Raw genomic sequence first — 21,628 nt, forward strand, 5'->3', positions numbered from 1 at the left:
ATATTTTTATATATTAATAAAATGTGAATTTATAATTTTTTTCTAAAATGTATATTAAAAAACCTAAATTATTTATCAATTTATAATTGTATTTTAAATTAGTATTGAAAAAATTAAATATATAATATTTTTATTTTTTAAAATAATAAGTATTTACTAATGTGTATGGAAATGTTTGAGAAATTGATCAAATCTATAAATTTTAATTTTAATTTTAATTTTAAATCTATTTTAATATTAATTATTTATTTCAACTTAAGGTGGATGAGAATTGTTGACTTTTTTTAATTGATCACAGAAATTGATTCTCAAGGGAATATATTTAGTGTATGCTTAGTCTGAATGCTTATCAAGCGTTGTAGTGTGTTGTAGAGTTTGTTAGGTTGTATTGGCTTTTAATAAATTTAAAAAATTAGATTCATGCCAAGTAGCTCATTTCCCACCAATTTTCTAGGGATTTGAGATTATTCCAATTCTAATAAGTTGATATTCTAATTAGATGGGGGAAATTAATATATAAGCAATAGTTTTTTTGTTATATTTATGAAGGCTTTGGCCATATCAACCACATTAATATTTTTAATGTGGTTGTACTAGTGTGTGTGTGTGTATATATATATATATATCCCATGGGGTGTAGAATAGATGGTGATGTGGTGTACTGTTAAGACATTTTGTGATGTGAAAGTCACTAGTTCAAAATTTCAATCTAACCATGTTAAGAGTTGGTGTGGACTAGACAGAGTGCAATCCTAGATTTCTCAAGCCAAAAATTAAGCATGTAGTCATCTCAAGACTCACATAACTTTACAAAAAAAACATGTTTATTGACATAACAAAATAATTACATGATATCTAAAATGTATCTTTAATCCAATCAAGGTAACATGCTTTAAGAATGGTAACATGCTTTAAGAATAAAAAGTATTGGGAATATTTGTATTCTTATATTATAATAGGAAGAGTATTTAGTTTATTAAAAATATTGATGTATAGAATTTGTATGACTCACATGACTTAGCAAAAAATCATGTTTATCAACCTAAAAAATAATTACATGATATTTAAAATATAGCCCTAAACAAATCAATGTAAGATGCTATGAGAATAAAGAGTATTTGGAATATTTTTATTCTTATATTATAATATAATAAGAAGAGTATTTAATTTATCAATAGTATTTAATTTGTTAAAAATATTGATGTATAGAATTTGTTTCCGTCCCATTGACATTGGTTAATTACGCCGTCAGGCGTTTCCCTTTGGGAAGAACTCTCTCATATGCCACCGTGTCCTATTTTCGACCATTGATCTGATGTGTTAGACGATTAAAAGAGATTGTGCCGTTGGATCAGATCATTATAGTTGGAATTTTAATCAGCGCTGGTTGAACTCCCTGTTTATCTCATGCTGGAGAGATTACCCGCGGGAAGGGGCGCAACATCGACAGCGGTATCATAACTGGCTAGGATTGCATCCGCCGCAGATAAGGAACCCAAATCGGCAGCGGCGACAGCAGCAGAGAATAAATGTGAGCAGAAATATAAATCTGCAGTTGCTGGAAGACAATATGCAACGGTTCATTTTTGGCGCCTCCAGGCAAACCAGAGAAAACCGCCGCTTCTGCGGCCGTTGTTGTCTTCGACAGTCTCGTTTAGTTGCCCTTTGTCGAGAGCTAGTAGATCATTTTGGTACAATGACAACAGACCTGAACAGATCACCAGAGGATTACCAAACACCAATAAGGACTGTCACGAGGACTGCGAGTGAGTGTCCATCTCAACCACAACTCGACCAGCGATATCCTACCAACTGTACTGGTAGGAATGACTCGGATGGTTAGTTGAACCGTGATTAGATGCTTGCAAAGGAATCTCTCATCAAACTTCACACTTTCCACTCTTTTTCTTGGTTCAGGAATCCTCAAAAAATTGTTAGGCTTTAAGCGTATCTATCTGCTCGCTTCCTTGTTTTACTTTTTAGATAGGACTTATATCTCCATTTGCCGGTCTTCAGTTTCACTACAGATGCTTCATTAGTGTACTGCAGTATTAATGGGTTAATTGTCATTCCTGTTTTCTTTACGCTGAAAATGGATGTTTCAGTGTGTTATTTTTAACCTTTAATTCAAAATATGCAGTGGGTTCGTATGTGTTTGGCAATTTCCTTCTAAAATTACCCTTGGAATGATATTTATTTTATCCGTCATCTAAATATTAGCTTGATGTTTTTGTCTAAATATTATTTTGATGTTCCATCCTGTACTAAGGAAGCTTTTAAAATATTAGTCTGATCATAAAATATGCTTTAATCTAGATATTTTATAAGTTAATTAAGCCGTAAGGCTTCGCTGGAGTTTCGATTTCCTTGGCATCTTCTGAATTTTCTATAGTTATCTGTAGACAAATTTCCTGGCTGCCTGCTCAGTTTGAAAATCCCAATTCAGTGGGGATGAAGATCTCAGTCGGAAAAAACAAAATATAAATCAGGCCCCAGGGCAGAACCTTGATGTATCTCGGGGCACTATGTACATTATCTGTATCTTCATATAGGTACAAAGGATTGGATTTGCACCATTTTCAAATTGTTTTATATTTTAGACCCGGTGCCATCTGAGAAATGGACCAAGCTGAGTATCATGATGCATATTTTGTATAACTACGACACATTTGGTGTGGGACTGGCTCTCTTTCCCAAGGGTAATAATCAAATTGTAAATCTCTCCTTGCAGAAAGTTTAAAGACCTGGTTGCCCTTGTGTTGCACACAGATAGGGCACTCCTCAGACAATTTAATTACCTGCACCAACAGAATTCACAGAAATGGCAGCCTGAATCAATTATATATGTTCTTTCAAAAATATATTGATTTAATAATGCAAATGAGTGCTTGGTTTATCTCACCTTTGGCACACATTTGAAACAAAATAAGTGGCTACATGCTAATTGCTTCGGCTCCACAACGGCATCTGCACATAGATTTATGGGTAGAAGTTTCAGATTTTGTTGTCTGTTGTTAGAATACAGATAAATCATTGAAATAACAATGTAAAAAAAACGAATATTCTAAGTACCTAGGCATATAGAACAAGTAAGTTCCTTATCCATAGCAGATTTTGATGGTGCTTGTGTTAAAACTTTGGAAATAGTGGGCATGTTCCCCATTGTTTTCTCTGTAGTATATAATACTGTTTTAATACCATTAGATCCATTAAGATTTGAAAATGGACTCTCTGGAAGGTTATGTCCATAGCTGTTGCAAGGAAAGAAACTCACTGATCATTACCTTTTTATAATAAACACCAAAACAAAACAAAGTAGCTTCTATTCAACTACTTCCAGGAACCCATTATTGACAGCTTGTTTTCTAGGTAAAATCTTTGTCATGTTCTTTATTTTACAGAACTACAGACTGTGGATGATGGTCTCTACTTTTCTTGATCATCATTGTCCCGCTTAGGCTCATCTTCGTTATTCTCCAGTACCTCAAGCAGGTACCCAAGATGATCGGTTGAAGGAAACTTGTTGAGATCTGCATAAGAGGATGAATGAAATTACTTAAATGCAAAGTGACAGTCTCTAGAGAACATGTCTTGAATAAGTGGGTATCCTAGGTTTACCTTTTGATGCCTTGGATTCTATTTGAGACTATGGGAATCCATTAGTGAATCTATTCTCGAGGGGGTGAGAAACAACAATAGACGTGTATTCCTTTGGAGTAGTTCTTCTAGAGCTAATAACTAGAAGAAAACCAATCAATGACAAGAATCCTAAAAGCCAAGAAATCTTGGTTATGTGGGTAGGGCTCTAGTGTCCTTGCTTGTTTTGTATTTGATAATTTTGGATTCTTTTGGTTTCTTTGTCTTGGTTCAGAATCTTAATCTCTTGTAAATTTCAAAATTTAGGCAAGGCCATTACTGGCAGCTGGCTTTGTAAAATAACTTGCAGATCCACTTTTGGAAGATGCTTATGACATGAGGAAGATGAAGAGAATGGTCATTTGTGCAGCATGTTGTCTGAGACAGGCAGCTCAGTTTCGACCTCGAATGAACATAGTAATTACTCTTATTCTCATTAGTTGCATATATATGTTTCAGTTTCTGATGTCAAATTTAGTGGCTTGAAGACATTTCCTTTCCTGTGAGGAGTTAGTGCTAGAATTGTTTTTTCCCATAAAAAAGAATGGCACATGAAATATCGAGTTGATATCCTTCTGACATAGAGTAAAGGGTGTTTAGACCTAGTTTTTAGGGTTGTAATCTAAACATTTGTTTAGTAGTTCAATTTGTGAAATCATCACCCTTAAACAGGTTAGCCCTAAATGCTGATGGTGGATTATGGCAAAATATTCAAAGCCTCAATTGCCAATAATCTCTTTTTCCATTAAATGAAATATAATATTCTTTGAATATTAGCAAAAGAGATTACATCGTATCTCAAACCAAAGCTTCAGTATGCAAATTACCCCTCCCTGAATAGGCAAGAAGAGCCAGCTGCGGTATCATCAAGGTAAGAATGCTTTGTGGAAGGTGGGTCAGATGGTACGCAGAAGAGATGTTGATGGTATGCAAATTACCCCTCCCTGAATAGGCAAGAAGAGCCAACATATCTGCTTTCGCTCCAATATCAAGAGAGTATATAGCTTTCCTGAGAATCACTATCCTAGCTGAAATCTGGATTGCAAGATTTGAATTGAAAGCTTTGGTTTCCCCAAATAAAGTGGCTTACCTTTGCATTAAACTGACTTTGTGAAATTTCAAACAATGGATAAATGTTAATGTAAGAACGTGAACTTATTCTTCCTCATTGTTTGTCTGTAACTTATTATTGCAGACTTTGAAATTACTACGAGGAGAAGGAGATGACCTACCTTATTGGACCAAGAGGTAATTGACAATGTCCATGGAATTAGATGAATTGATTGAGGATGAATCTAGAGAAAACTCTGGGAGTTGTGACATCCAAACTCATCTATCGCTTGCAATGCTTGGAGTTGATGATGATTTGGTATCAAACAGTAGTCCAGATCAAAGTGTAAATCTTGTACATGAGAGCAGAACATTGGAAGATTATTTTTATGGACATTATAGCCGTTCAACAAGCTTTGATTGATTTAAATCTACTTCTCTGAGCTTCATAATTTTTCTTACTCCTTGCTTCTGTAAAAGCTTCAATATTTTATACTTGGTGTATTACTGTGAGCCAATGCCACTACTTAGCTATGTTCAATTTCAATCACTCTCCATATTGGCTGAAGCTGTGTCTGAAGTTGAGTGGAGTCCATGTAAAGTCCCTTTGCCAATTCCTTGTATAAATGTGAAAGCCATTAGTGGTCACTCGTTTTGGTGACCCACTAGTGCTCACTAGAGCTGAAAATTTTCTTGTCCTTGCCTTTGGAGCAATTGTATGTATGTGGAAGGAAAAGCAATTATGATATCGCTATTGATATGCCAAACCATTTTTATGTACTTTTTTAGGTCTGAAGATGTGTAACTTGTGGTTTAGCTTGGTACATTCTCTTGTATACCAGTTTACTTTGAATTTGTCAATATCATAAGCCCAATAGCGATTTAAGTGTATGTCTGCATGGCAGAACTGCATTGGGGTTGAACTTTTCTAAAATTAAGTTGTATTTAAAGAAATATGGTGTCTAAAAAGCATAGAACTCCAAACATCAAATCTATTTGCTCCTTGTAGGCTTGAACCAACATCTCTTCTAGAGAAATTCAACAATTCTAATTTAATAATCCTATCGGCCTCTCTTTGTACCTTTTGAGACAATTGCTAGTTCTAGATGGGACATATAACTCCAATGTGCTTTGTCCTCGTTACAGAGAACACAAAAATATTAATGCAGGGTATAACAACTATACCACTAGTACTACAAATCATTTCTGCTCAAAAAGGGGGATTTAAATCATGCAGCAGCTTAAGAGGGGCAGGGTCCAGTTTCAAAAATAGCCTTACAATTGGACTAATCAAAATAAAATCTGATTCGCTTCATAGGCGTAGAGTAAACAGGTACCAATGAGGTAAGGTGCAAGTGGACAATTAAATCATATTCAGCACAAGACCAGCCCTCGACATACAAATGCAATTGAAAGTCTTGTGTTATGAGCTCCGAACAAGATCACAAATGATATATTATTCACCAAATTTTAATCTTCCACAAAGAGACAGATTGATCCTCTCTGATTTGTCAAACAAATAAAAAAATACCAAAATTATGCATAGAATCATCTTTGAACTGTAAACACTACAGTATATAGTAACCTGGGAAAGTGATGAAGCACTCAATACCATACAAAAATAAAATTCCTTAATAGAAGATTCCTTAATAGAAGAAAACACCACTGAAAATTGTGAAACGCTGCCAAATGAACTTTGCCAATCTTTAAGATTTACAGAAACAAAGTCAAAAAACCTCTTCAAAGCTAAGTGCTTACTACCAGCCACATCCAATAGAAAAGGTTTTATGGGGCCTGATAAGATCAGAACTTGCTTGACCACGGTAAGATAAGCACCGTACCTACCTAATGTATAAAAGAAGACTGATAAGCTGGAGGAGGGGCAGGCAGTCTACTGCCAAAGTGATGGTTGCTGTAATTAGTAGAGGAATTGTAAGAACCGGAACCCAACAACGAAGGCCCCATGTTATCTGATGGATACATATATGGCCTTGAGAGCGAGACTGGAGTCCTATTTCCAACACCATAGCCTGCTCCATATAATCCTTGGTTTGATCTGTCATATGCACTTTGGCCCTGTAGGTTGTAGGATGTAACACCTGGAGCTGCACCACAATATTGTACTCTATCCAAAGACCTATAAAAGCTTCTGTCTGCACCATTGGAAGAAGCATAAAGAGTTAGAGTTCTTTCATCTGCACTTAACGGAGGCATATATACACCAGCATTTCCTCCATTAGCACGAGGACACTTAGGTTGAGACTTAACAACACCTGCAGACCTTTTTCTGTCAGCCTTAGCTTTCTCTAGCTGAGCTACACGCTTTTGAAGAGGATCTGGTGAGAACTGCGATTCAAGTTTGTGCTCCTCAATGCACTTTATAACAGCTCTGTAAGCAGAAAGCTCTTTTGTATTTACTTCATTCTGTAGCACCAAATAAAAATATCGGTCAAAAAAGGAACTTCTGATATAACCAACAATACTAAGCCAAAATGATCATCACATAACAAGACATTTTGTATAACAATAATACAATCGTACTTGTGCAACAGTAGAGTTATTCCCGCTTTTTAAACTTGCCTGAGAAGCTTTCTTAGCATCTTTCAGATATTCCTTCAACAAAGGAACAGGTGCAAACTTCTCTTTCAACCCAAATGCATGAGCAAAGTTGACTGCCTCAATTTGTTTTCCACTATTGACCAGGGTTTCTACAACATCTGCATGAAATTGTCACAAAATTTTCAGTTAATCTGAATATGTCACAAACATTTGAAATACCAAAAGACAGTTTACTGTGAAAGAAAAAACAATACAGACAACTTCAACGGATTTGTCAATAAAGATAACAGCTATGTCAGCTTGGGACCATTTTCGTAAGTAAACAGTTCCCCACTCATGAAAGGCCTTATGACACTTTACCATAGCTGATCATCTTCAGGTGCCTTTATTAATATCAACAAAATAACTTACATACAAATTTCTACCTCATAAAAAGATGTCTACCTAGTAGAGGCCACTCAGTATCTGCCTTGCATATGAAATGTTGAGATCTAAAGAAAAGACTACCAACCCCGTCAACTTAGAAACCCGTTCACTGGACTAAACAAAAAACGTTGGGAAGGTTTACTACAGCCAGGATTACCAAAATTTATCCTCAACTCAATCAGCCACAACCAAGTATACTGATAAAATCCACCAGTCCCTCAAAAAAACCAAGCTAGCCATGAATGCCAGAAAAACAACAAAAAGCCTATCTACCAAAATGGATGGAAATTTTGCCAGCCTAGCCATTGAGGCTAACATTACAGAACACCATCCAACCAACCTGGCATTTTTGATTCAAGTCCAAGGGAACGACAGAGTTCAGGTGTTTGCCTGCACCGTGCAACTGCAAGAACAAGCTTGCATAAGTCATCTTTATCAAACTCTGACGCAATTCCAAAAGTAGCTAGAAGTTGCAAGAAGGCCTGGGCGTCCAACGAATTGCCATTGGCAACATCTCCTTCAAGGTTTATCTTCGACTTCCATTCATGTGCAATACTTTTGGCTTTCTCCTTTATATTTAAGGGCAGAACTGGATGTTCAACACCCAAAATAGGATCTGCTAAAACAGGTACAAGAGATTCCAGTAATAATGTACAGGCCCGACGTAGAGCCGGGAGCCAGAATATTTCTTGTCACTTGACTTTTGTTCAAGAGAATAAAACCTCTCCAAGGACTCTAACACTAACCGTGGTGGGTCAGTTGCAGAGTTTAATGCAGAGGGAACCTCATTGCAAAGCCCTATTTCCAATTGCAAAAGTCATTAAGAATGGGAAGAAAGGATTTAGGGATTATAATATCTAAAAATTTCTATTTTTAAAGTATTATAAAATTAGTTTAGATATTTATATAACAATAATAAGTGGAAATCAGAAAAAGAAAAAGAAAAGAAAAGAAATTGATTGGAGATAAACTTTTTGTAATTTTGTAAATGTTATTGAGTTCCAATGCTCAAACAAAATATTTATAAAAGGTAATTGATTGGTCTGTGGATGAAGCAAGCATTTGGAGTCTAATTCGTGAAGTCTGACAATAAAAGAGGTGAAATTAGAATGAGTAATGATAAGACAGACATCCTTGTATAGAAATTGCAATGAGGTTCTTCTTAAAGGTGACTTAATTGTATCACATTGATTTTGACATGACAACATCAGTAAAATGATATAAAAGTCGTTGCAACTAGTACACCTGTGTTTGGTGCATTAATCACTATATGAGATTGAAGGAATCTGGCGCATTCTCGATCAGAACTATTGCTTGATTGACAACAGCATGAGTCTTGTGTTGTACAACAATTGTATAATTGGTGCATTAATCATTGTATGAGATTGAAGGAATCTGGTCGCATTCTCAATCAGAACTATTGACAACAGCATGGGCCTTGTGTTGTACAACAATTGTATAATTTTATTGTGAAGGATTTAAGGAGAAGTAATGTTGTTTTTTCTGATCCTAGCAAGGATTATCAAATATACTATTTATTGGTCCCTGTGGTATACATTGTTTGGACCTTGTTTTCTCCCTTAATTGTAAGTGCATAAAAATATTAGATTCATAGGACAGGGTACCATTAATCATGTGATCCAATGATCTTGGACGTTTTTTATTGAATTCTTCAAAACTTATTTCCATTTGATCTTCCAAAATGTGAAGATAGTTTTATTGGTTGGAACAATGCTACAACTTACAAGTTATAATAACAGAGATTCTGTTCTGAATAATGCTTTCCACCTTGCAATCTTTTTGTGGATATGGTTAAGCAATATTCTCTTCGAGTAAAGAATAAATTATTGTGTGTAGAGTCATTGGGTTTACTATAGTAATGATCATAACATTTTGTAGTCTTTTGTTTGTTGTTATGTGGTTTAGTGGTTGAGACAGTGCATTACCATGTTAATGACCCAAAGTCAAACTTAGAGATCAGAGCCCTCAATTATAAGTTGGTTGAATTTTATGAGATTTATATGCAATATTAATTCAATAATTAAAAAAAAATATAGACTTAGGCACCCTAAATAAACTTCAATTTATACATCTTTAGGGTCTCATTTATGCTACATATCTGCATCTTATGTACATTTTCCCATTCCCATGTCGAAATTGTTCCTCAATTTATGCCTTACGGCGTTTCCTTTGCAACATTTAGTGCAAATGCTAGTATATCAACGTTTAGAACCATATGCGAATAATCGTCATGATTAATTAAAATGTGAAACTTTTATATATATAGAATCAATCAATTCGACCAAAATAATAAAAGTCTAAAGACAAAAAAATGGAATGAATGATAAATTGATAGAGTTATCAATAATGTACGAAAATTAATGTGAATGTAAAAATGTAATAATACAATATATAAAATAATATGAATATGAATGTGATATTACAATAATACAATGTATAATACTATATTAGCCCATACAAAAATAATATAATATGATATTAGGGTGAAATGTAACGATGAAAAAAAATAATAATATTAGCATTAATGTGAATGTAAAAATGTAATAATATAATATATAAAATAATATGAATGTGATATTGCAATAATACAATATATAAAGTATTAGTACATATAAAAATAATATTAATATAATATTAGGGTGAAATGTGAAATTTAATGTTATTTATAAAATGTAATAATGAATAATAATAATATTAATACAAAGATAATATTGAAATTAGTTTATTATCAAATGTAATACAAAATATAAAGTATTAATAATAGTATATAGGTATAGAAAATTAATTTTAATGGAGGAAAATAATAATTAAATTAGTATAATATATTAATGTTAAAGGGACGAAAATAATAATAAATAGAGGAAAGGAATTTGGGGAAGAGGAAAAATATATAAAGAGGCTAAATAGAGACAAATTTGAAGGTTAATGTAGGAATCTAATTCTCACTTATTTTTTAGACATCATCTTAATTCATGTTATCAAAGTGTTTACCTATCTCAATAGCTTCCCTAAATTTCCTATGGTGATAGTGATCAGTGTTGGCCTGGACACATGTGTTTTCAATACAAATGTGATATTTGGTTTTATTGGAATGTTCGACTAATGCTGAGGTTTTAGAACGATTATGTTTTATGTCACCAAAATGTTCTTGAATCCTAGCTATAATGGATTGACTAATCTCTCCAATATAAGGTTTCCTGCATGAACAAGAGATTTAATAAACTCATTTGTGACATTTAGGATCAATGAGATCTTTAACAAATTTAAAATTAATTTTCTATACCTATACACTATTATTAATACTTTATATATTACATTACATTTCATAATAAACCCTATTTCATAATAAACCCTATTTCAATATTCTTTGTATTTACGCTAATATTTTTTTTTTCTTTCACATCATTACATTTTGTATGTAATATTATATTTCACATTTCATCGTAGTATTATTTCTATATGTGTTAATACTAATATTTTATATATTGTATTAATACAATATCACATTCATATTACTTTATATATTTTATTATTGCATTTTTATATTCACATTAATTGTTTATACATTATTAATAACTCTATCATTTTTATTATTTATTCTATTTTATTTCTCCTCTACTTTTAGACTTATTATTCTTGTTTTCTTCACCAACTGTAGACGCTTATATACATATATTATTTTTAATGAGATCAGATTTCACATTTTTAATTAACCGTGATGATGAACCACATAAGATGGCTCGAAACGTTAATATATTAACTAATGTCGATGCGATGGATTCGAAAACAAATTCTACACACAATATGAATCACAAAAGCCTTGATCTATAAAAATATTGATTCTATGATTTTTTAGATATAAGTTTGGGTTTGATTTTCAATCTTTATATTTGGGATATTAAACTTTTTTTTAAACAAAAAAGAGTAATTTTATTAGTAAGTTTGCACTTAGTTGCAACAGATACATGGGGAGTACAGCTTGAGACTCACAGACACTTCCAGTCCATCATACCGACATAGAACATGACTCTTTCTCAACCTAAAGACATATCTGACGCTACTGCCCATAATAAGAATACATTGCTATAAAAAATATCAATGATGATCAAAATTTACAAAATGTAAATAGAACCATTCTTTTGGATTTCAACATAAAAAAGGGAACCATTCATAACAATAGCCTAGCACAAAAGACCTAAATCTTATTCGGCTTCTGGAGTTGGCTCATTGAGGTCAATAACAAGTTTGATGGGAATGCCCATAGGTTGGTCTCGAAGATTCAACACAACCTTGGTGAGCATGAGGTCTATGAGTATTCCCTTGAGAGTGTCAACTTCATCTTCCATTTTGGCCAATTACTGCTTTAGGGCCAACGAGTGATCCTCTTGTGCTACCTGAGAGTGGTACAACTTCCATAAGTTCACCCGTAATTCATATAATTCTTGCTGCAAAACCTCAATTTCGAATTTGCAATTAGCATATAGGTTATCCTTCATTGGAGCATCCAAATCTGAAATAGAGTCCATTGAAAAAAGGAGTTTGGTGTGCCAGAGAAGACAAATATACGCGCAACTAACTCATAGGTTGACAAATTGATGTTGCCAATTGGCAGTCCCACAAACAATCAAATTCGCATACCAAAACCTGCTTCTAAGCTGGATTAGAGCTTCCATGAACCAAAGACTTTCCCGAGCAAGCCAGAGAAAATTCATAAAAAATGATGCCATTATCCAAATTATGAAGGTTGAACTTTCTATCTAGGTGCTTGGAAATTTTCTAAATATAGTGAGGAGAACTTGTAGATACCTCAGAGATGAGTGATAAGAAGGATCCAAGTGTTCAAGGGAGACGTAGATCCATGGTTAAAAGAAGAACCTTGCGAGCCTGGAAGGCCTTTCCTCCAGATAATCCACGTACAAAAGTGATGGGCCTGGGAATCCCCTGACATTAGAGACAGAGTTGAAACAAGCTCTTCACAGGGGAAAACATAAGAAGCCCATCTAGACACCACAAATGTATACACAAGCCTAACTTTTACCCAAATCCTTGACCACAAACTAAAGCACTAATTTGCTGAGAAACAAAATGGAGCTTGAAATAGGAAGCAAACCATTTTGTCAACAATTTGACTATCTTGCCGCATGTTTGAATTCCTGTCACCATTAATTTCGCTCGAACACTGACTCTTGAAAATCATTAGGAATATGAGGAGTTGGATACACCAAGGATTTAGCCTCATATTATCAAGAATGCGAGCATGTGAGTGTGAGCATGCCCTCACTACATGGCATCGAAACCCATGAGTAACTATGTCAAGGAAAGAAAGGATAGAGAGCATAATAAATTTCATCATAAAGGCATGAGGACAAATGAGATTGACGTGAATCCGTAAGGTGTGTATTTAAGTGGTTAGGGATGAGGGAGAGTGAGGGAGGGGGACTTGGTAGCCAGGGAAATGAGGGAGGAGGAGTTGCAAGGAGAGGGGAGGCAAGGGGGTGATCAGGCGCTCAATATTTAGCTCAAAAATCAAAGTTCTCATAATGGCTTGAAACCTAAATGACCACATCTTTCTCGGTGAAATGATCCTAACGCAACTTGTTTCACTGAAAACCGAGTTCGTATGAGGAAGTTATTGAGTTCTGTCCTCTTTGCCAAATAGGACAAATTTAAAAAAAAATGCACATTCACTGCACAGTTAATAGTCCGTACTGCTGACATGGTAGGTGATTGTGCAAGGTCAACGATGGTCAACGACTCAATCAAAATTTTCCAAGTGTCAAGTGGTGGTTGGTTGGTAAGTGTGGTGACATGGCTCATTTTTACTGGATGAAGAATTGACCAATGAGGAGGGCACAAGTGACAAGCTCGGAGGTCGCCACGTGTCCCTCCCCAAAGGTTAGGTTATGGCGCTTATAATTTTTTTTATGGAGGCACCGGGGTTCAACCCCACGACCTCCTCTACCAGCCCTCCCCATGTGAACGCTCCGGCGGTCCGGGTTAACACAACTGCGCGCTTAACGTTATCAAACGACGGACAACACGTACACCACAACTGCAAACTCTCCGCAACATGTGACACATCGTATAACTGTCAGGCTACGTAATGGCTAGTGGCCAACACTAACAACGCCAACATAAACCACAACACATGACAATTAATGCCACCATGTGACACCTCCGCCTAAACCGCCAGCGCAAATGGAAACAGTTAGCCTTTAAACCGCGTGATTAGCGCTAATTAACTCGGATTAACACCCAGTTAATTGCGCTTAGCATTAATTAAACTTGAGTTTAATTCGACAACGCTTTTGGTGGTAACACCAATTTCGGCATTAACTCCAAAAATAGTGGGCTTAACTAGAGTTCCTCCAGTTTTGGAGGAGATTTTCTAGGGAAAAGTAGTTTTGAGCATAATTGGAGCAAATTTCATTAAAATTGAGCTCAGGAAAATGTGGTCCTAGCTGATTTCGACATTCTGACCACATTGAAACAGGTTTCAGGAGTAGTAGAGCTTTGCAAACAACATTTTTTTCCATATTGAGCTAATACAGAGGTTCAAGCCATGGAAGTTGGACTAAGGAGATGTAGCCCAGGAGGGGTGAACTCCTTCATCAAAACACTGTGTTAATTGTTCATGTTGATGGTTTGTTGTACTTTTCATTACTGTTGTTCAACCCTTGTTTTTGATGCTATTTTGTTCATGTCTTTCACATTAAACGTGATAAATTTACCTGTTTACATTCATAAACAATCTAAGGAAACCTATTCACAGGAAGCAATGGACAAGTATTTGTTTATAAATCTGTAATTGAAATTAACACAACAAAACTAACATTCAATAACAGATTAGGGAGGGGGGGAATTTAAATGAGAGGTTATCTTCCACAAGAGTTCAAGAGGAAAATAAAGGGAGTCCATCAATTTAGGGTCACAAAATGGGTCATACTTAGAGCATAGGGAGAAAATCATAGGACCTTAGGGAATACGATGAAAATTCTGAGAGTCGTTTATGTCTAAGATTGCTTCACCCAAAGTGCAAGATTTATTTGCCTCCTTATTAGCTTCCAGGTTGTTACTTTTCTGAATGTGAAAAAAAGTCCTTAGATTGAAAGAAGCTTGCCACCCTTTTAATTCTGTCTAAGATTTGGGATAAGGATTTGTCCTTTGGATTGGTAGGTTTGGAGAGATATAGTATAGATATCAAAGAGTCCCCAAAAATAATGATATCTCTTATACCTTTGTCTTTGGCAATACCGATGCCTTGAAAGAGTCCATAAAGTTCGGCTTGATTGTTTGTCTTCCTTCCCAAACCACAAACATATTTAACTTCCACTATTCTAGCGGGATTACCAAGAATCCCTCCCCTTTCTGCCACCCCTATTTTGGATATTAAAATTTTAATCATAATTTATTTATTTGAATTTTTCATAATTAACTATAACTTTTATTTAGAAAAAATATCTACTATTTTTATTGAACTAGGAATCATTGCTAATAATGATTTTATCTTTATTGTAATATTTTGATTTTGAAATTTGAAGCTATATCGTTAGATTTACTAATAATATTAATTATGGTGTATTGGTGAATTTTGTTAGTTCATTTATAAGGATTGGTTTTTGTTTGTTTGTAAACTTGCAAGGACTACATCTTCATCATGCCCAATATATCACCTCGATCGGGGCGAGGAATTGAACTAATGATTTCACATCAAGGAGTGCCTTAACATAGCACTTGATCACCGTTTATCCAAGGCTCCATGGACTTAAGCTTTTTCTTTTTAATAACACAATCACAAAGCAAATTTTAAATTATTCCTTTATGATCCAAAAACATCTAATAATACTCGTCAAATATTAACATAATTTTAAATAAAAAATATTATTAAATTTTATTTTTAAATAATAAATTATTTCAAATATTAACAATAACACTAAAAACATCCTTAATCATGTATCTAAATAAACACAAATATTATATATTTAAAAAAAATTATACTTATTCATCATCCTATTTCATTTTAAAAAAAACCATTAAAAATTGTATACATAATCACACCATTCTTTTTCTTAAAAATTCTCTCATAATTAAATTAAGACGATGAATATTTTTTATTTCGTAGCCTTTCACAAATTGTAACATATTATAATTTCCTTTTAAACGACTTCACAAATTGTACACCATCATGATTCCCATTGATCTAAAATTTTCCACCGTTTCACTAAGTTTATACAATATCATAATTTCCACTCTTCTAAAATTTTCGGAAAGGTAAATAAACATGGTGTATATGCACCATTTAACTTTTATCGATTGCTATATATTTATACATATTAACATTCTTACTTGTCCTTATAAATTGCAATGAATAATGATTATTTTCTTATAATGACAATAATCACCCGCATATTCCAATGAGCATGAGAATATAATGATAATTAGTTTACATACTAGTGCAATCATATAAATTAAATGGTTGGTAAATATCTATAGACATTAATAGGTCAAATTCCTACCATCCACCTAATAATCATTAATAATTAAACTAAAATTTGGAAGCCATATTCCAAAATAGACACACCTATCATTGTAATAAATCATTATTATATCGTAAGTACAATATGTAAATGAAAAATATTTGACCTAACTATACACTATTTACAATATTTTATCTTACTAATGCATATAAAACTCAAGACTTGCATCCAATAAATCTTCTACCTTATTAGTAAATTATAAGATGATTTTCAACTTCCTATTAAAAATGTTTTACAATAAATTTGATAGTGACAAATAATTTGATGTGTGTGAATACTTCCCTTCCCTGCACTCTCAACCAAGGAATGAGAAAATACTTGTAATCCATTTAAAATTCAAACCCATTGAGGCACCATTTCACCACAAATTGATTTCAATTGCATGCATGAATGGAAAAAAAATAAAATGCATTGGAATAAATGAACTTGAAATTTATGACAATTATGCCCATGTTTAGAGTCAAGCACATTCATACACACAACATGTATAATTCATATATTTTCATAGCATAAAATATGATTCAATTGTAGATTGTGAGAGAAAAAGAGAATGCACACTTGCTTTTAATAGAATATAGTGCAATACACTGGTTGCATATGAGTAATTTTCCACCAACCATACGCATCTAATGCACATGCCATCCCCAAATTAAGATATGAGACAAGTAGGATAAAGGAACCAATCCACAAGCTTAATTTACTCTACTCAACCCAATTGCTTTGATGGATTAGGAAAATTACTCGCACTATAGCACTTTAGGTTTCCTACACAGCCATCAAATAACCATAAAACTCTTTTAGCCTGCCCTACACAACACAAGGTAAGGTCTTTCCATTGTCTACCTATCTCCTCAAGAATCCCATCCCCTTAATGCCCTTCAATATAGGAAAAAATAATCCAATATGTTGAATTTTTTCTCAAAATAACCCGGGAACATAAAACTTTGGCTTTCAAGAAATCAACAGACTATAATAAATAGTGGGTGAAGACTCCCTAACTTTCTGAACCTCTATGCTCATGTATAACCTATCTATCTCCCATCTAAGGTATACAAATCATTCTTCGTAATGTTGATTTTAGCCATTTTCATCTTTTGATATGAGTAACTATTAAAAATGTAGCAAGGGGAATTCTTGTGCTTAGAATGCACCTAAAAATAGTGAAAATGACAATGACCACGAGAACAAGAGTGATTTTCCATAAAATAAAAGGGAGGTCTCTTCAAATTTTCACTAAATTGATTGTAATATAACCATAAATTCATAATTACACAAGGTAGATTCCTCATTAGCTTCTATATGTATTCATTATTGGTATTCTAAGTCAAAATGATGTGCATGAGTCCATTTAAGGCACATGATAAAAAATATATGAGTTCCTTGGCTAACAGTGGGTGTAAAGGATTACTTTCTTATAGGCACACTTTCATCTTCTCATATTGTGGAATCATAACACTTCTTGTGCTCTGTGCGACCATCTTAGACCATTATATATTATATTCCAACATTAACATTTTTTTAGCATTTAATTCCCATATTGGGTCTACTATATAATAAATAAAGTATTACCACATATACCACATCTGCATGCCTAAAGATTCACTAGTGAAGCTGTTTTCGTGAGTTCTATGAACCTAGTAACTCATACATGCATATTTACATCATTAACCTGTGGGGTCATTTATTTAAATTCATATGGCCCAACTCTATTCATTATAATTATACATTTACAATTTATATATAACCTTATCCAGTACATTCCCGATATACCTTAAGCCCATGCCAACAAGAGTGTACTCAGGAGGAGTCAAAGGCGATGAAGCTTTGACAATCAACAAGGATGGTTGAGAGTGAGTGCCAATAGCTAGCATATATTGTAGAAGTAAATGGACTAGGCTAGGAGGGCCTAGTCTTTTGTTTTTCTTTGTCATGAACATGTCGGTCAGCTTATCATACACATCCTTAGACTTATTAAAATTTCCAAAATAAGAAAGTAAATGATCTTGTAAACCATGAGCTATAATTTTCTTTTCTTTTAACTCAACTTTCTTGTACTTGTTCTTGGAAGCAACATAAGCATTCTCTAGAGGCTCACGTACTTTTCTTTAAATGTATTCCAAAGCATCACAGGGTGAAAATGGGGGTATTACAATTTGGCTCAAGTTCTTATTTTCAAGAACTCGATGTTTTTATGTGATGGGTATGTACATTATAATTCTAATCAAGATATGTATGGGTTAAATAAATACATTATAGTGGATTGGTTTTATAGTGGACCTACATGCTATATATATATATATATTTGTTGGGAGGAATGTTTATTGTATTCTTCATTTAAGTTTAATTCCCACAAGTAACAAGATGAGCTTTGTTGTAATAGCTTCGGGCTTTGTTGTTGAGCAATTCCTTGATTTGGTGCTTCATAAAATCAACCATCATTACATAATACATTACCATTTAACCATATCCTTAATTATATTAATTTTAATATAAAATTTCAATTCATTAAATAAGGAGGATATAGAAATAAAAATTCTACTCAAGAAATGGTTATGAGATAGAAATGTTTTTTTTAATAAATTTATTTTAACTAATACTAGTGCAACTATACAAATTAAATGGTTAGTAAACACAAATAGACACCAATTCATAATAAGCATCACAACACTTATTTCATGATACATCTCACATTGTTAAAATAAAATAAAATAAAATAAAATCATAAAAATTGACTAAGTTGTAATTTTATTTTAAATTATTATTATTATTAATTATAAAAACAATTAATATATAAGTTGAACATGTATATGCCTAAAAAACATGGAACAAGATTCTTAATCATGGAGATTTACCCCCACTTTACCATGGGGATTCTTGATCTTTAAATAGGATTTGTTACAATATCATGGGCCAATACCACATGCCGAAAATACCATAACTCACTTCATATGACATTTGTTTATGTAACATTTTTTAAAAATTAATAAATTTAATTGAAAAGGAAAAAAGACATAACTACTTTGAAGATAAATCTCAATCTTTGATTTATGTATACTACTAAAAATATTCTAGAATATTACGTGGAAGTTAAATCTCTACCATCTTGCTAATAATTATTGATTGCTAAATTAAAATCGTGGAAGTCCTATTCCAAAATCGACATGCCTATTGGCATAAAAAATAAAATAATTCTCTGAAAAAAGTAAAGTTAACCATTTAAATGTAATTAATTCTTTATTATATATTTTGTACAAGTAAATTTTATAACTCAAATTGTGATCACTAGGCTCTATTCTTTTACCTACTAGCACAACCATATAAATTACATGAGGATTCACTGGGGGAGCAATAGCATGCCACATGCATTCATATTGGGGGATATATATTGAGGGAAAAATGAAATAATATATTGAGCATATAATAAGGGGTAACGAGTTTTTATATTGGTAGGTATAAAGAATGGAGCTCAAAGTTAATGAAAAAATATAAATGGGTATAAAAAATGTTAATGAAAAAAAGGATACCTACAATATCTAGTGAAAGTAGGGGTTTTTTAAATTGGGAAGGTGTATTGGGTTCATATTGGTAGGGGTTTAAATAATGTTATTTTTATAGGTATTTTCCAATATGTATTCAAATTACGGGTATTGTTTAATATGCACAAATGCATGTGATATGTCAGAGGTTCATTGAGTGAAGCCCCCGTGATAAATTAAATGGTTATAAATGTTGATAGACATGAATCCATAATAAGAATCAAAACACTTATTTCATGATACATCTAACATTGCTAAAATTAAAAATAATCATAAGAATTAGCTACATATATTATTTTTTTGTGACAAAAATGAGAACGTATTCTTTTAAATATGCGCTTGGTTGCAACAAAATACATGAGGAATTCATAACATTATCATTTACAATGGGATCTTCCATTAGGGTAATGATGAAATTCATGGAAGACATATCCCAATATTTTCCACAAATTCTATTACTGAGTCTTTCTACATGTTTACAAGAGTAAATTCTTACATATTGTGAGCATAAGAGGATGCAAAAACAATACATTATGTTATTTGGAAGGATTTTGGAGTAGAGAATCCACGTGGAGTTGGGATCCCGAGGCCAAGTTAGAATCCATTTCACATTCTCACTTTTCTTTATTGGATTTCCTACCTCTTGTGAGAGGTGGTTCCACTTCCTTCAAGGAGATGGAGTTTTCAGCACTGCCTCCAGTGCATGATTTTTCATGAGTTGTTCTAATTGCCATAACTTCTCAGTAAATCTTTGGGGAAATTTTCTTCATCTCTACAAGAGAGGAGGGCATACATTCCAATGCTCTTTTCTCAAAATGTGACTCTGAACCTAGAGGATCAATCCGTGAAGTTGTTTTCCCTTTATTATCCACCGACACTGCTGTATTTCTTTGATCTTCATTTGGGGTTTTATCCATAGGGGTATCTTCCTCTTGTTCTGGATCTTGAAGATCCTCAAAATAGTTTTTGCTGATGGAAGATTTTTTGATTGGATCTGCCACAACATGTTTCTTTGGAGTTGTTGTTTTGTTTTGTTGATTCTTTCTTTGCTTGTGTGTTGGCTAGAAACTAACTTCGTTAGAAACATGAGCTAGGGCCTCCTCGCATTTTCTCCATTGGGGGAAATTTTTGGAAAAGTTCCCATGAGAATGGTAATTGATGCACTTGAAAGGAATCTTCTCATAGTCTAGTTCCTGGATATGACTCCATTCTCCTATATTTATCTTTAGAGCCTTCGATAAACCTTCATTGAGGTTGAATTCCACACAGGTATGAGCACAATAAAATTGACCTCCTTTTGGTTCTGCTTTATTTAAATAGTGGGAAAACTTGTTTTTTATGTCTTTTAGTGCAGCAAGCCCCAAAATATGAAGAGGGAGGTATCGCAGCCAAACCCACACTACCAAAATAATAATCTCAAAATATGGATTGAAATCTAGAGTCCATGGAGTGATAAAGAGGCCTCTAGACCTCATGAAATACATGCCTGATATAAAAATTAGATCTCTTTCCATTTATTGAGAGATAAAAATACATAGAAAGAGACGCATATCAATCGTGAACACTCCATGCACAAAGTGTCAAGGGGTACCATTTGCAAGCCTTTGTCGGCAAAACCAATAAATGGGGAAATCTGTAGTGGCTAGGGAACTCTAGCCACCAAGAGGAAAGAGTTGCGGAGTACCAGACCATCACGAATCAATTTTTTTTCCTTATTTAAATATATATCATAACTATATTTTATATTATTATTATTATTAGAATAAATTAATATATAAGTTAAACACATATATTTTGAAAAACATGTAACAAGATTCTTAACTATGATGATTCATCCCCTCTTTATCATGGAGATTCTTAATC

The 21,628-nt window shown here is 33.4% G+C and overlaps 1 pseudogene; it reads right to left on the reverse strand.

Annotated features, from left to right (window-relative positions):
* Positions 1–6,411: 6,411 nt before the first annotated feature.
* On the reverse strand, positions 6,412–20,682 carry LOC149214861 (FRIGIDA-like protein 3; annotated as a pseudogene).
* Positions 20,683–21,628: the final 946 nt, after the last annotated feature.

Source organism: Pinus tabuliformis, chromosome 1_1, assembly GCF_031772625.1.
Source record: "Pinus tabuliformis cultivar Carrire ecotype Pingquan chromosome 1_1, CPIR1, whole genome shotgun sequence".
NCBI classification, from domain to species: domain Eukaryota; kingdom Viridiplantae; phylum Streptophyta; class Pinopsida; order Pinales; family Pinaceae; genus Pinus; species Pinus tabuliformis.